The sequence below is a fragment of the Triturus cristatus genome, chromosome 2_1, assembly GCF_964204655.1.
Source record: "Triturus cristatus chromosome 2_1, aTriCri1.1, whole genome shotgun sequence".
Lineage (NCBI taxonomy): Eukaryota > Metazoa > Chordata > Amphibia > Caudata > Salamandridae > Triturus > Triturus cristatus.
In genome coordinates this window covers 904,200,316-904,214,926 of record NC_140581.1, presented here as the reverse complement: position 1 = coordinate 904,214,926, position 14,611 = coordinate 904,200,316, and the positions used below count along the sequence as shown (strand labels likewise).

General features: G+C 40.8%; 1 long non-coding RNA gene across 1 annotated transcript in view; it reads left to right on the top strand.

The window, feature by feature from the left end:
* Positions 1-2,150: 2,150 nt before the first annotated feature.
* LOC146866077 (uncharacterized) overlaps positions 2,151-14,611 on the top strand; it is a 100,271-nt gene continuing 87,810 nt past the window's right edge. The window contains exons 1-2 of the long non-coding RNA XR_014976757.1: positions 2,151-2,176; positions 2,612-2,644. This is a non-coding gene — a long non-coding RNA (uncharacterized LOC146866077). The remainder of the gene's footprint in view (positions 2,177-2,611; positions 2,645-14,611) is intronic.

The window sequence follows — 14,611 nt, the reverse complement described above, 5'->3', positions numbered from 1 at the left end:
CACCGTATTAACACATCAGCTCAGGAATTGGGTGTGCATCTGTTTTGGTCACCTCAGTGAGGGACCTCATTGAGGGTCCAACAGTTCACAAAAAAGTGAAAGTCTGTGGATCCTTGCTTGGGTACCAATACCACTGGACTGGCTAAGGACTATGGGAATGCTCAATCACTCCAGTATCTTAGCAGCCTCTACCTTGATGCATCTCTGAACTCGGTCAGCCATCCTGTGAAACTGCTCTTCACTGGCAAGCTAACCTGTGCCTATGTCATGCACATGGCCTAGTATCAACCCAGGATCTGTGAGAGGAGATGGCAAAATCATCCCTGGGCCACGCTACCCTCTTTATGCTGGTTAGAAGTCAGTTTAGGTAAAGCTGTATCTTTGTCACAGAACCATCCATTTCATCACTTTGCAATAGCTCCTGGAGTAGTTCACTATCCTTCTCAACCTCCTCTGTAATTACCAGGATGTTTGCTATAAGATGACTTCAGCCGTTTTATGTGGAACACCCTTTTTGGCTCTCATTTGGCACTTGTGTCTAACAAGTAGTTCACTTCGGAAATGTTCTGCACTACCTTGTATGGCCCACACCACTTATCTTCCAAAGCCAGAGGACAAATGGGCTTCAGCAGCAACACCTTCTGACTTCCTTCATACCTAGTTGCCATTGCTTCCCGATCATACAATTCCTTTGTCGTCTTATAGCTTACATGAAGCATTTTCTTCAGCTCACTAATGTATTGAGCCGTCAGTGTCATGAGGCCATTCACATAGTTCAGTACCTCCTTTTGGGCTGACTCTGAAGATCATTCTCTGTTTAAGGTGAGTGAGAAACGCAATGGTGCCCAAACAGAAGTTCAAAGTTACTAAGCCAAACGCTTTTCTTTGAAATCTCTCTGCAGGTAAATAGGCGGCATGATTGGAGCCAATAAACAAACTGAATACAAACATGACTCTAACACCACCATTCGAATCACAGATTGGATCACATGCACATCAACATATGCAACCTACATTATAATCTGCCCCTGCAACAAAATCTATATAGGGAGCACGATCAGGCCGCTCAAAATCAGAATCTTGGAACACTATCGAAACATCAATAAAGAAGAGGTGGGACCACCTCTAACTGAACCCTTCCAAGAATTACACCCACACAGGAAGACCTTCAAATTCTTTGGACTGGAAATCGCAAAACCAGCATCGAGAGGAGGAAATCGGGAACTCACCATGAGACGCAGAGAGAGTGAATACATTATGCGTCTAAATGCTACAACCCTAGGCCTCAACAAAGATGCAGAAATGCATTATTGGTTATATTAATGAGATGTTTCCCCCTATATTTTCCTCAAATGAAACTCATGACACCCCCATTGATTCCAATGAATTATTGCTGTACAGACATACCATCAACTTTCATATTCCACATTGACATTTACACTGACAACCTACTCACTCTTTGCCTTTACACTTGCATGTGGTGCCGTGTTTAGGGTTTAAGTTTTGTGCCACACCGCCCTTTTTCTGTCATTCTGTACACTCACAGATTCCGTGATGTGCCATGTGATCCTCGTCATGAATTCAAGATTTTAACCCACATATTAAGTATCTTTCCTCTTATAACCTTACCAATAGTAATGTGTTGCACAAGTGAATTGGAACCACCCTATTTTCCTTTCCTTTCTTTTTTGGAGATCGCCGTCTCCAATTTCTAGTATTTACTTTCTATTTTTATATTTTCATGTGTTCTTACCCCTTTTGTATTTTCTTGATCAATAATGTCAGATTTGCTCCGTATGCATTTTATAATTCCGGACTCTGGGGACCAACTCACACTAGACTTTCAAACTCAGTAATCATATAGTGGCCTTTGCCGGCACTGGCACATCTAGATGCCCTCAATCATGTGTTTCTCATTTTCTTCTTCTTTAAGACCTAGCCATTTCATTGCCAGGAATTATTTATTTTTGTTTTGATTTTTAGTTCGTGATTTTTAGTTCGTGGTTCCTGTTGTCTTACAACATAGCACAGTAACTTTTCAGTGTCCTTTGCTATTAACAGTACGTCAGCTTTCTCGAGCCGGCTGACGTCAGCCAGGAGTCAGGTTATATCTGACAGCGTTAACCGGAAATCGGTTGTTCTGGGACCGCAGAGACGAAGCAATTGACTTTCAAAGGTGAGAGGGGTTCTCATGTTTAGTCCCCCCGCAGTTTATTTCAGCGCGCCCACATGTCCTCTGTGGAAGACAATTAACTACTTAAACGCTCATCCACGTATTTTCTCTAGCGTGTCGGATCATAATCTAAAGGCCTCGCACTTTCAGCACGCCCCTTCACCGCACCGTTATTGGCCGCGTTTCATGTTTACTCTCCATGTATGAAGTACACCTCATAGGACTCTTATCCTTAACGTGCCACATTATCAGTCGATTTTCGGCCACTTCCACGTTCACAATCCCCTAATGAGGCTCTTTAACGACTTAATTTCCTCGTTTACCCACCGACATTAATCTTTGATCACCTATGGTCCCCCAGCCCAAACGTTATTTACTTAATGGCTCGAACCCATAACTTGAGCAACTATTAGTGATTTCACGTCTCTTTACTCTCAGGAATAGGAAGATATTGATCATAACGAAGCTCTGGTAAGCAGTTGTACTGTTAAGTTTTGAATAATGAAGCACTATAGTTATGCAGTTTCACTTTGTTTATTTTACCGCTTTTCATTTTTGGTCCATCGTATTTGATGTTATAATTAGGAAGGCAACACTTGGTGCATGCTCACCTTGTTTTTGACAATACATCTGACATCATATAGATTTATCATTCGCTCGTTAATACATAACAATTAGGCAATCTTTTATAAAACCTCTTTCTCGTCTGCCATATTTCACCTTTGATGACAGCACAGGTGATATCACCGGAAACAGTTCACTTTCCCACTCATGTCCATATGTATTTAATATGGTAACCACACCTGTTGTATAATGATGTTTTACCTGTCTGTATATACATGCTCTATATATGGTCTTGCAATTATCATGTCTATGACAGCACAGGTGATATCACCGGAAAGTTTTCACTTTCCCATTCATGTCCATATGTATTTAATATGGTAATCACACCTGTTGTATAGTGATGTCTTACCTGTACTTGTATACATGTTCTATATATGGTCTTGCAATTATCAGGTCTATGAAAACTCAATATGACATTTTCCTTTATGTAATGATATATACCACCCGTATGCTCTTGCAATTCAGCTTAATCATGTAATTGTTTCCCTTCTTATTTGTCCTCATGTTTTCTTTTCTCTCCTCTCTTCTCAATTTTGGGTGTAGCCATTTACGAGGAATGTGCCACAACTAATGAATTCAAGTTTCAAACAGAGCTCCATCCACTGTCTTGCTTTTTTGAGTGGCTCGAGGTACTGAGCTGGCTGCTGCCTCACCTGATGAGAGCTTCTTTTATGCACTCATTTGATCAGCAATTTGCATCCTCCCAAAAGACTGCCATTCCTTCTTTGGGCAAGCAACATTTCATTCAAAGCCCATGCTCTCTAAGCGTTCACAAAACTCACAAAACAATGCAAAATATCCTGGCCTTCCACATACATACGCACAAGCTCTTTTGAAAACATGGCAGGTACTCTTGCAGAGTCGGAGATGGAACCCCCTTTCCTAGATGTAGCTCTCTCCGCTGTTATCAGGAGCTTTTCTTTCGCTAAGTCTATCCTCCCTCTCTCCAATGCTCCTTCGTTTTCTTTTTCATGCCTTTCTATTTCTGTTTCTTTTTCTTGCCTTGCCTTTCCTTTCCCCTTTCTTTCTCCTCTCTCTCGCCTCTTCTTTCTTCTAGGGTCCTTTCTCTCAGCTCCTTTACTCTTGTTCCTGGTGAGATAATATCAGGGTCTCCCTTTCAGTCTCACCTTTTCCTCTTCCTTTCCCTCAGATTTCGCAGTACTAACTGCAAATTCAGAGTCTCAGGTAGACTTAAGCCACCCAATGAAATGGCTTATGGAGTTGTGACAGTAGTACCATTGGAATCCATGAGGGAAGTATGGACTCAAGAAAACATGGAGAGTAAATCTGGGGATACGCTTGAGGTGTGTCAGGGAAAAACATGTGCTAAAGGGCTATGAGAGCCTGAATCTACAGCACTTCCTCCCTGGGTCCCTGTTATGGTACCCTCCTCAATGACTATCACAGTGTTTTCCCTACTACCCAGTTGCTCTAATGGGTCTCTAACAAAACCTTCAATGATGCCACTATCCTTATTTCTGTGAGCCCTTCACAATCTCTCCAAATGCAGGTTCTTCAGACTAACTAAGGTTGGGTGTCATGATCTGATCCCACAAACCTTATATCTGCCAATGTACTTTGCATGTAATGCTGTGTTTAAACTGAACCTTTTGTTCTACTCAAGATAGAACTAGAACTGGCAGGCCTGACTCCACTTGCTGCCAATTGTTAGATCCCATTCATGGGCCACAGGGCAGCCTGTACCACAATCATAATAGCTGAGATTGTTTGCCTCTGTGTCCTGGAGTCGATCCTACTATAGCTATACAAAACCTCTGCAAATAGGCTAAATACACCCTTTCCACTAGGGTAGCAGCAGTCAAAGGCTTCTCCAAGTGGCAGTGTGAGGGCAAGAGCTCAGAACTCAACAGTCAATCAACAGACACAATAATGCAATGTTTAGCTTGAGGCTTATATTTAGTTTAATACTTTCATTTCACAGCAGAACAAAATACCACGCAGTTCATGAAAGGTACAATTGCTTGGTTGTAATCTCATCCATGATCCCCAGTAAGGTGCTATAACATCTCTGGTGCCTTCGTCCCGCTCTAGGAGCTCTAATGCCTATGGTACTTAGTATGTCATATAGGCACATACATCAATCAAGCACAAGTGTATTTCACACTGGATTGCCATAATTGCTAATGCATAGATCACTTCAATGGATTTTGCCACAAAGAGTTCATGTGGGCAAAAAGCTTATTGTTCGCACAAGCAGGCTCAGTTTTACAGTCTGTCAATAGTAAGGCTCAGTTCACAAATCGCTGGTAGATATCATAGTGTCACGTCTGGCCATTGGCAATTGCAGCCTTTAAGGCCAGTTGCAGACAGTGCTTGGTCATGCAGTTGCTACCTTTAGGCCAGGTCTTCTGCAGATAGTTGTCTTTGGTAGTTACAGTGTCCCAGGTCAAATGCAGGTGGAGGCAGTCTTGAGACCCGGTCTATAGTTGGCAGTTGCAGCCTTCAGGACATATCATGACTTCCACATCAGCGATGGCGGCAGTTCTTCTTGGGGCAATTCTGAGGTAAAGCAGTGGCAGCACCAGAATTTTGGACACACAGAAGGGTGCCGGATGAGCCGATATTGCTTCTCAATTGAATGACTTGGCGAACTGCTCAGGAAGACCAGGGGACACAAGAGAACAAGGGTCTTTCCTTGCTCCCCCCCACCCACTGGCAGTCAGCATGTGGGAACATGCTAGGCTTATCCTCCGGGACAGGCTCTCTCCTGCAGAGCCAGCCACTTGCCTCTCCTTCCCTCACTCATCAGGCAGGCAGGTAGGCAGGCTTCTTGGCACATGAGAGTCACTCAGCTCATTCAGAACAGAGTGAAGACTTTAGATTATGTCTACTCACCTCTGGGAGACTGGGTGGCAAGGCATTTGAATCCACTGTCTTATGCTTTGAAGATTGTTTTGGGGTAATCTCTTTCAAACGTAATTTCTGACTGCCTCCTAATCAGAGCCTTTGTTCCAGGGGCTGGCTCTCACAGCAGCTGGCAATGATCCTAGCTCCGACCAAGAGTATCCAAAAGGAGAACACAATGTGTAAGATCCCCGCACTTGGCTCTCATCATCCTTTTTCTGAAGCAGTAATTAGGGACAGTCAAAAGTGGAGACCTTGCCTAGAAACCTCATCAACAAAAAAACTACTGTTGCAGCCTCATCCCTACCATCTACTGAATGGCAGTGCTAAAAACAAACTAATCATTAGCCTTTTGCCAAGAAGAATCTCTTTGAATTTTTAAGGGTAGCCAGGCCTCCATCCTCTCTCACTTCAGAGCATGGGTCTCCACCCTACAGTCTCAGGAATTCAGTCAATAATCTTCTATTGTCTGGAGAAGACTCACTCCTGTGCCATGCTGAAACAGAGTCTATCCAAAAAGGATCCCATTTGTCACAATACTGAGCCTCTCAACATCCGCAGAAACTTACTCCCCCACATGCTGCACATCCACTGCACATACACACACTCGACACACACAAACGGAATGGAAGTACAAGGGACTGGAGCTCATACTAAAGAAGAACTTTGCATGAGCGAGGTCAGTGGACTACACTCTACTCTAACACAGAAAAAAGGCCTGATCGTAACGAATGATTCACAACTCGGTATGCAGCCACTAGCACTTTATGCGACTAACCCATGACATGGACAGTAGTTCTCTGCCAGTGGTGAGGGCATCCATAGTGCACCCCTCCACTGACATAACAGGTTCTCAACCTTGCATCACTAAGGATAGGCCCAGGCCTCTGCCCACAAGATAAACTAGCATGGTTACAGCACCAATCAAAAAGTCAGATACCAGTTTCACAAGCAGTTGGGCACCCAGGTCATGCGTACACACTTGTTTACAATGCATAAAACATTCCTGTCTCAACAGGAGGTAAGAGGCCAAACGATAGCTGTAACATAAAAAAACGTCCAAAAAGTACAAGTACCAGGACGCACACAATTAGCAAAACAAAGATCTGAGTTAAAATCCTAAACATGACTTTGGGCCTTCTGCAACTTACAATGTTTTTTAAATGGCAGGGCTGAATTCTCTGAGGTAATCAAAGGGGGTACACAGTAGTTGGAGACATGGCCTTTCAAGTGCAGACGTATGAATTAAGTTACTTTTAGCCAAACTTACACTTATCTTGAACAAAATGACAGCTGGCTAGCAAGCCTGATTGCCTAGTTCACAGAGGGCACCCAGGGTCTCTTGCACCATTATAAGGAGCCCCTGCAACCTCGCCCCACATGAAATAATGTCGGTAGCAGAAGCAGAGTGTGTCTAAAAGGACACTATACTATGTGCAGGCATTCCTTTCCTAGTTGAGCACTGGCAAGGTTTTGTAGGGTTTTCAAGAGCAGCTGCACCTGCAGGAGCCTGCTGCCATTCTAGAATGCTTTCTCCTTTACACTAAGCATAGGAACAGATTTGCATTAAAAAAAAAGTATGGCAAAGCCAACCATAGTAACTATCACTCCCTTCAACCTCTGGTATCAAAAGGATGTTGGGAGAAAAAGGGCATAAGCGCTGAACAGAGTGAGACTGCATAGGAAAGTGGAGTGAAGAGGAGAACCGGAGTCACTTAGACACTCCGAAGACCACTCCCCCTTTTATAGTCCTTATTAATGTTTAGTCCATGTTTTCAGAATTAAACATTTTTAATTCTAACAAGCCTTGGTGAAGCCAATAGGTCTGGCTTGGTTTAGGCAGATGTTTGTTGTGTGATATGTCTGGATGCAATAACAAAAACATTACAAAGAGATACATCACTATTGGTCAAGTGTCACAGTCTGAGAAGTACCGGATTTTACTTCACATGTTTTATGTCGCATTCTTAATTACATATACCATACCTCTTGTAAAGGATTCATAGTTAAGCTTCATTGGCCTATTCCCTCTTAGAGACTCCTCCGCCTTTTTCAATCCACTCAAAGGACTGCAGTGGAGTATCAAATCCAGAGAGAACAAAGAAACAGCGCCCGATTCACCAAACTATTTGCACATCAAAAAGTAACTTAAAAGCACTAAATAATCTTTCTCTCAAGTGTAAAACTATATTTGGAATTCACAAAAGGTTAGTTTACACTTGTAGAAAGATTTACACACTCAAAGATTTTCATGTGAGCAAATCTGCAACCTGGAAAGGGTAGTATGCATAGGAGGGCAGACAATTTCTACTTCAATGTAACCCTAGTAGCCCTAATTGTCGATACCAAGGATGTTCTAGTAAAAGGTTTTACATTTTCAGAAACTTCTGATACCAGCCAAGATAGCATAGGACCAAGTGGACCAACAAACTTTCCACAAAGTCCAACCTTTTTTAGACAGATTTGGTAAAAGGGAGAAGAGTGGATGAAGAGGAAGAACCCTCCAGACTGGAGAGACCAGAAGGAGAACATACAGATGGTACCATCTACTAAGATATCTATTACAACCTGTCACAGCATCATTTATTGGAGGGAGAAATATCGGTCTTAAACAAAGGTGTCTCATTTGTTCCGACAGCCCACAGAGAACCTGCTGAAACCAGAATTGTTGGAATTTTTATGCAAAGTCAGACTTAACAAGTACTTTGCAGGACAGGAACAAATGAACGAGACAACACTGTACTCAGGAATAAATCGACTTTTTGCTAATTTACCACAGATATGCCCCCAGGGGTTGTCACAATTGAAGACATTACCTTGAGGGAGCTTTACACCTTACAGATGAGAAGAACATACTACAGACCCAACAAGACTAAGCCAAACCTACAAGTGCTACACTCGCTTTCCAAAACCAGCTTGATTATAAATAAACATGCAGACAAAGGAGGAAGAATTGTTATGTTATGTTATGTTATGTGTATTTGTAATGTCACCTGCAAGGGTAGATGTCTATGGTAAATTGGTTATTTGAATAGTCAGGTCTTCAGCTTCTTGTGGAATTCCAGAATTCAAGAAGAGAGGAGGAGGCTCAGATGTGGAGTGGCAGGCATTTCCGCGCTTTAGGAGCTATCTAAGAGAATGCCTGTACTCCTGATCTGGTTCTGTGTATGCGTGGGATGTGTGTGAGTAGGAGTCCTGTGGAGCAGAGGTGTCTGGATGGTTGGTGGAAGGGGATGAGATTGCAGGTAGGTGAGACTTGAGCTGCGTAGTTCCTTGAATGTGTGTGCGAGGAGTTTTAATTGAGCATATTTGTGTATCAGGAGTCAATGGAGATACCTGAGGTGTGGTTTGATGCGAATTCTGTGTGAGAGGTTGATGATGAGTCTGGCTGCCGAGTTCTTGATGGTTTGTAGTCTTCTAGTGAACTGCTTGTTGATTGACGCATAGACGGTGCTCCCATAGTTCGACTTGCTAGTGACTAGGGCATGAGTGACAGTTTTTCTAGTGTTGCTTGGGAGCCATTTGAACATCTCCCTAAGCATCTATAGGGTGTGAAAGCAGGATGCAGTGGTGGTATTGACTTGTGCGGTCATGTCCAGTTTGCTGTTGATGATTATTCCTAGGTTACTGGCACTGGTTCTGGGTTTGAGTGTGGGTCCGTGTTTAGCCGGCCACCTGTTGGAGTCCCATGATGAGTTGGTCTTTCCGAAGATCACTACTTCTGTCTTGAGCTTGAGACAGCTGACTTTCATCCAGTTAGCAACTTTGGTCATTCAGGCTGTGAACTGGTTTCTTGAGTTGGGGGTCTTTTACGAGAGGAACAGTATGAATTGTGTGTCGTCTGCGTAGGAGAGGATGTTGATGTTGCATGCACAGATGATGTTGCCCAGAGTAATCATGTGTTGTAGAGGGTGGAGCTGAGCGATGAAACTTGAGGCACTCCGCAGATGAGCTTGCGATCTTCTGAGGAGTAAGGTGCCAGACAGACAGCTTGTGTTCTATCAGTTAAGAAAGAGCAGATCCAGCAGAGTGCGGGACCTTGGATGCCAATCTTGTGCAGGCACCTGATGAGGATGGGGTGTTAGACCATGTCAATTGCTGTAGATATGTCCAGAAGAATGAGGATCTCCTTGTGAAAGATCATGTGAATTTAATTTGTGGCAGCAAGGAGTGCTGCTTCTGTACTGAGGTTGGGCTTGAGTCTGATCTGTGCGGCATCAAGGAGCTGGTGGTTGCTGATGTGGTCTGCTGATGTGGTTGGGAGGGGTTGGTTGATTGTTGTCATAGATTGCACCAGCTATGACACTGAAATTGAGAAACAATTAGGGAACACCACGCACCACATCAGGATCCATCCTTAGGGATTAAACCTCAAATCAACTCTATCACTAAAGAAGCAGTACATTTCGGTTGGATCAGTACTAAAGAGTTTGAAGTCCTCTCAATATATGCTTCTAAAAGTGCATTAAAATCCCACCATTCTCTAAGGCAGACTCATAAATAATTTATCTTTTTTGGAAACTCTGTCTCAATAGGTTGCTTTTTCTGAAATCTTTTGAAGTTAACACCCGAGGATACACCAGGGATCTTATGGACTTCTTAAACAAAATTGAAGGTATCACTTTTTACTCCAACACAGAGACACTGGTTAGCTTTAACACTGAAGCCCTATACACTAATATTCTACAAGAAGAGGCACTAAAAGTGTTTTCTCAATAAAAGATATAATGTGAATGAGAGCCCTACAACATTCCTTGTGAAACTAGCTACTATATGTCTTCAATAATATGTTCCAATTTGAGTAGTTTCTGCAGATAAACGTTGAAGCAATGGGCTTTAACTTTGCTCCAGAGAGAGGCACCCTCTGTATGGCTTACTTTGAAGAAAAAGGGACCTACAATAATGGCAACCCCTTTTGAGAATACCTCAAATCTTGTCTTAGTTTTACAGATGATGTCTTCACTATGGTTGTGTGAAATGTGTGTATACAGCTTTTGCATAGTTATGCAACATTGAATGAAATACAATTCCGTTATTTATCTCTATATTTTAGGGCAAAATGCAGCCTTGTGTCAGTATTTGGTGCAAGGACGCAGTTATACAAAACAACTGCAAACAAAAGCTGCTCGTGTTCTGTTGTTATTGTGCAATAATTGCTGTACTGACAATGGCACAATTGTGGTACATTTTTTGCAGTGAATAGTGCGTAATTACGTAAAGTGACACATTAGATGTATTCCAAAGTTTGCTAAACAATACACCTAGAGACTTGAAATTCATAATGACTTCTTACCAAATGCAACTGGATTATTAAAATCTACGGATCACAAATGACAATGGTTGCTGATCACCAGTCTTTACACTAAACGCACCGATAGAAACACCCTTCAATATTTTTCCAGTTCACATCATAGAGCACTGAAAGAAAATTTGCCAATTCCTATGAAGAGCTTCAAGGGTTTGTATGAAAAATAATCTGACTCTCATGTTAAATTTAAATGTGGACACTGCAATGTTTGTGACTTCACATCCAACTCCAAACAGGTCACCTTAAATAATACTATTGTGCAACAGAAGGCATTCTTGAATTGTAACACCACAAATGTGATTTATACCCTCCCCTGCTCATGTAATAAAGTTTATATTGAACAGATCACTCATGAAATTAAAAATAAAATTGCACAAAACAGATTAAGTATCAGATGTCATACACAAAGGGCACCATTAGTGAGGCATTTGAATGAAATGGAGCATACCCCAAATGACATTCAATGGACAGTACTAGTGGTTATAGAACATGACCAGAGGGCTCATCTGCATAATCACAGTAATACTTCACTGAAACCAGAATCATTGAAAAACGACAGACAGGCACATTAGGCCTCAATAAAACCCTTTGGGTCCACTTTTTGGGTGGTCTGGGTCCGGTGGTTCCGGATTTGTTGGGTTCCACTATGCTGGATTCTGTATTGTTCATTGTTTTTTCCATTGGCTTGAAATTTTGTTTACATTTTCTGTGTGGTGTCCTGAACGCTTTTTGGCTTGGGTACATCTTAATGAGTAAGTCATCACAGCGAGAGGGACGAAGGAGAATTGTCTCACGAGAAGGTAATATCACCATCAAAATGCTATTAATTATGCCTCTCTAACAACGTAAGCTGTCTTTGTATATCATCTGTAAAGTAAAAGAATTTTTTTTCTTTTTGGAAAACACACTGTTTAAATAGTTCGCTCACTCAATTCAATCGATCATTCCCCTAGTGGGGTCTAGGCTACTCACTCAAACCAATGTAACACTTACACGAAAAAACACTAATTTGAATTAAAACAAGCTATTTATTAGCATCATAAACTATTTTCATAGCCATATGCTCAATAAAAGATATACATTTCATTTATCAAAATATAAAAACAGTTAAAATCATTTTAGCATATGGTTATGCAGGAGAAAAAAAGGAAAGACAATATACTATGTCATATGATGGTTAATTCAGACACCTATAGGCTACATCGACTAGGAATGTTTCCCAATTTCAAATAGTTTGTTAGCCCCTTCCGAATTTAACACAAACTCAATGCGTCGACGCGTTTCGGAGGCTTTCACTGTTCGTAACCTCCTTCTTCAGGACAATATCTATTTGTTTCTCCTTATCCAAAACATAGTAACCTAATACAAAAATAAAACATTTTTTACTATTGGCATGAAAAATATATGTACCTCCAACATTACTGTAGTTTCTATTACGTCTCTTAAAAATATATTTTATATGATGAAACAATGAATTTATCCTTAGTATACATTTATACACATATATATATATATATATATATATATATATATATATATATATATATAATTCCAAGATCATTTCAAGATAACCTACAAGAAATTTGTTGATCAACCAATCTAATTTTTTCCTTATACAATTTTCTAAAAAGAACCTTTTTAAACAAAATGTTTTTTGCGTTGTAAGTATTTACATCTCATCCATCCCTTCTGCACGTCCTTTTCACTCTCATATCTCATCCATTATTATAACACACTTACATTCCATTATCACAATCGTTGATAATTATCAAGTGACTCACCTGTGCAATCGCACTAGGGTGACTTGTTTATTGGGTTAAAATCTTAGGTATAATTGTTTCAAAATGTCATGGTTATCCAGGCTGTTAGGAGATATAATCATATTAAAAACAATAGGTTACTTATCAGGAGAGTAAACTATCTTACTCTAAGTCCGTTATATAATTTTTGGTTAACAAGTTATTTTTATAACTATTTACTTTTTTTATTATTAACCTATGCAGTACCTGTATAATTACGCATAGATATAAGCAAATGAGGTTCCTCCTTGTCTGATTTTATTGGTCGTGGGATCGAAGGATGACTCTGTCAGGTTAAGGTTATTCCTGTTGAGAGAGAAGCTCGCTTAGCTTTACCCCACCTGGCTTTAAGGGTACATAGTATTTATACGACCCACGGATATAAAAAGGTTTTTTTTCCGTTTTTTTCTTTTTTCTTTTTTTCTTTACCTTAAGATATTGTGTCCATTGACTGGTACCGGTTTTTAGTTTTCCTATGGTTCAATAATCGTCCAGCGACTGTGACTGCCACCTTTTTAAAACAACATTAAAATTTCTTTTTTCAGAATAAATTAAAAAGACATGTGGTTGTGCAAAACTATGGACTTATTAGTGTCAATGCTCACCTTTTTGTTGTAAGGTTGATGGCATTAAGAAATTCTTTTACTGCTCCGGGTAAATATTGCTCGTGGCTGTATAATAATATGAACGAGAAAAGATATATAATTCCTTCGTTCTAATGTTGTTGTAACTTACCCTCTATTGTATCTTATTCTACCCTTACTCCCTAAGTTTCTACTTCAAACTAATCTCTTCTTATCATATTGTAGTTATAATCAATATAGAACACTATCCTGATTTGAGTTTTAATTTTACGCACTACAAACCAAGCCTTCACTGGCCTCATGGTCTATATCAATACTATTTCGTTGCTAACGGTGCTGTCTTAATTTAAGTTCTAATTCGCGCACTATAAACCAGCCTTGTATAGACGACCACAAGTCTTCACTAGGATCATGTTATATATCGATAGTCATTTCTTTACTGATGGCGCTATCTTACTATAAGTTTTGATTCGCGTGCTCGGAGCCAACCCTATTAAGCGACCACATTCTCGTAAAGGGACGCTTGGGTGCAATCAAAAGCGGGCCACTTAGTTAAAAATGTGTTGTACCTCCAACATCACTACATGAGCAAAAAAACTATCTGCCGATGTTAACATGCCTAAGTTAGTGCTACGGCTGGCGCCCCCGATTTTAACATACCTGAATCAGTCTTACAGCTGGCGTCCCCAGGCTGCTACTTCCGTGTCTGTGAGATCGCGGGCAAAATCAACAAAGGACTATCTATTAAGGCCGCGTTTTTTTATATAGTGTGTCAACAGAGGATGCCATCCGTACGCGACTGAAGCCGTTATGGGGATTGTTTGTTATATAGAACCAAAACTTTATCAGTCTTAACCTATTTGAACATTAACACTAGTTCTATAGTGTATTTAAGTAATGGTGTTAAAACGCCACTCAAACTATTTAAATACCAAGCTATCTACATCTATTGACAAAATGTGATATTCCTCAGAACCTACTCAAGGTCTCGATAGCGGTATCTTTAACAGAGTAGAGGCGTTTTAACATCTGTCGTGCATGTAAATTTTAGGTCATAGCAACCATTTACCATATGGATTTTTGAATAATAGTCTGGTTGCTTTTATTTGTTACGATTGCTGAACCTAACAGCAGGGTATGGTCAACAGAGGATCAATTCTTTATGTGACTATTCTCATCCAGTCTTCCTTGGTGTTGAGACCTTTATTGATCGTGTCGAGCGTTGAAATGTACCACTGTTCTCTGTTTTTACGTTTGA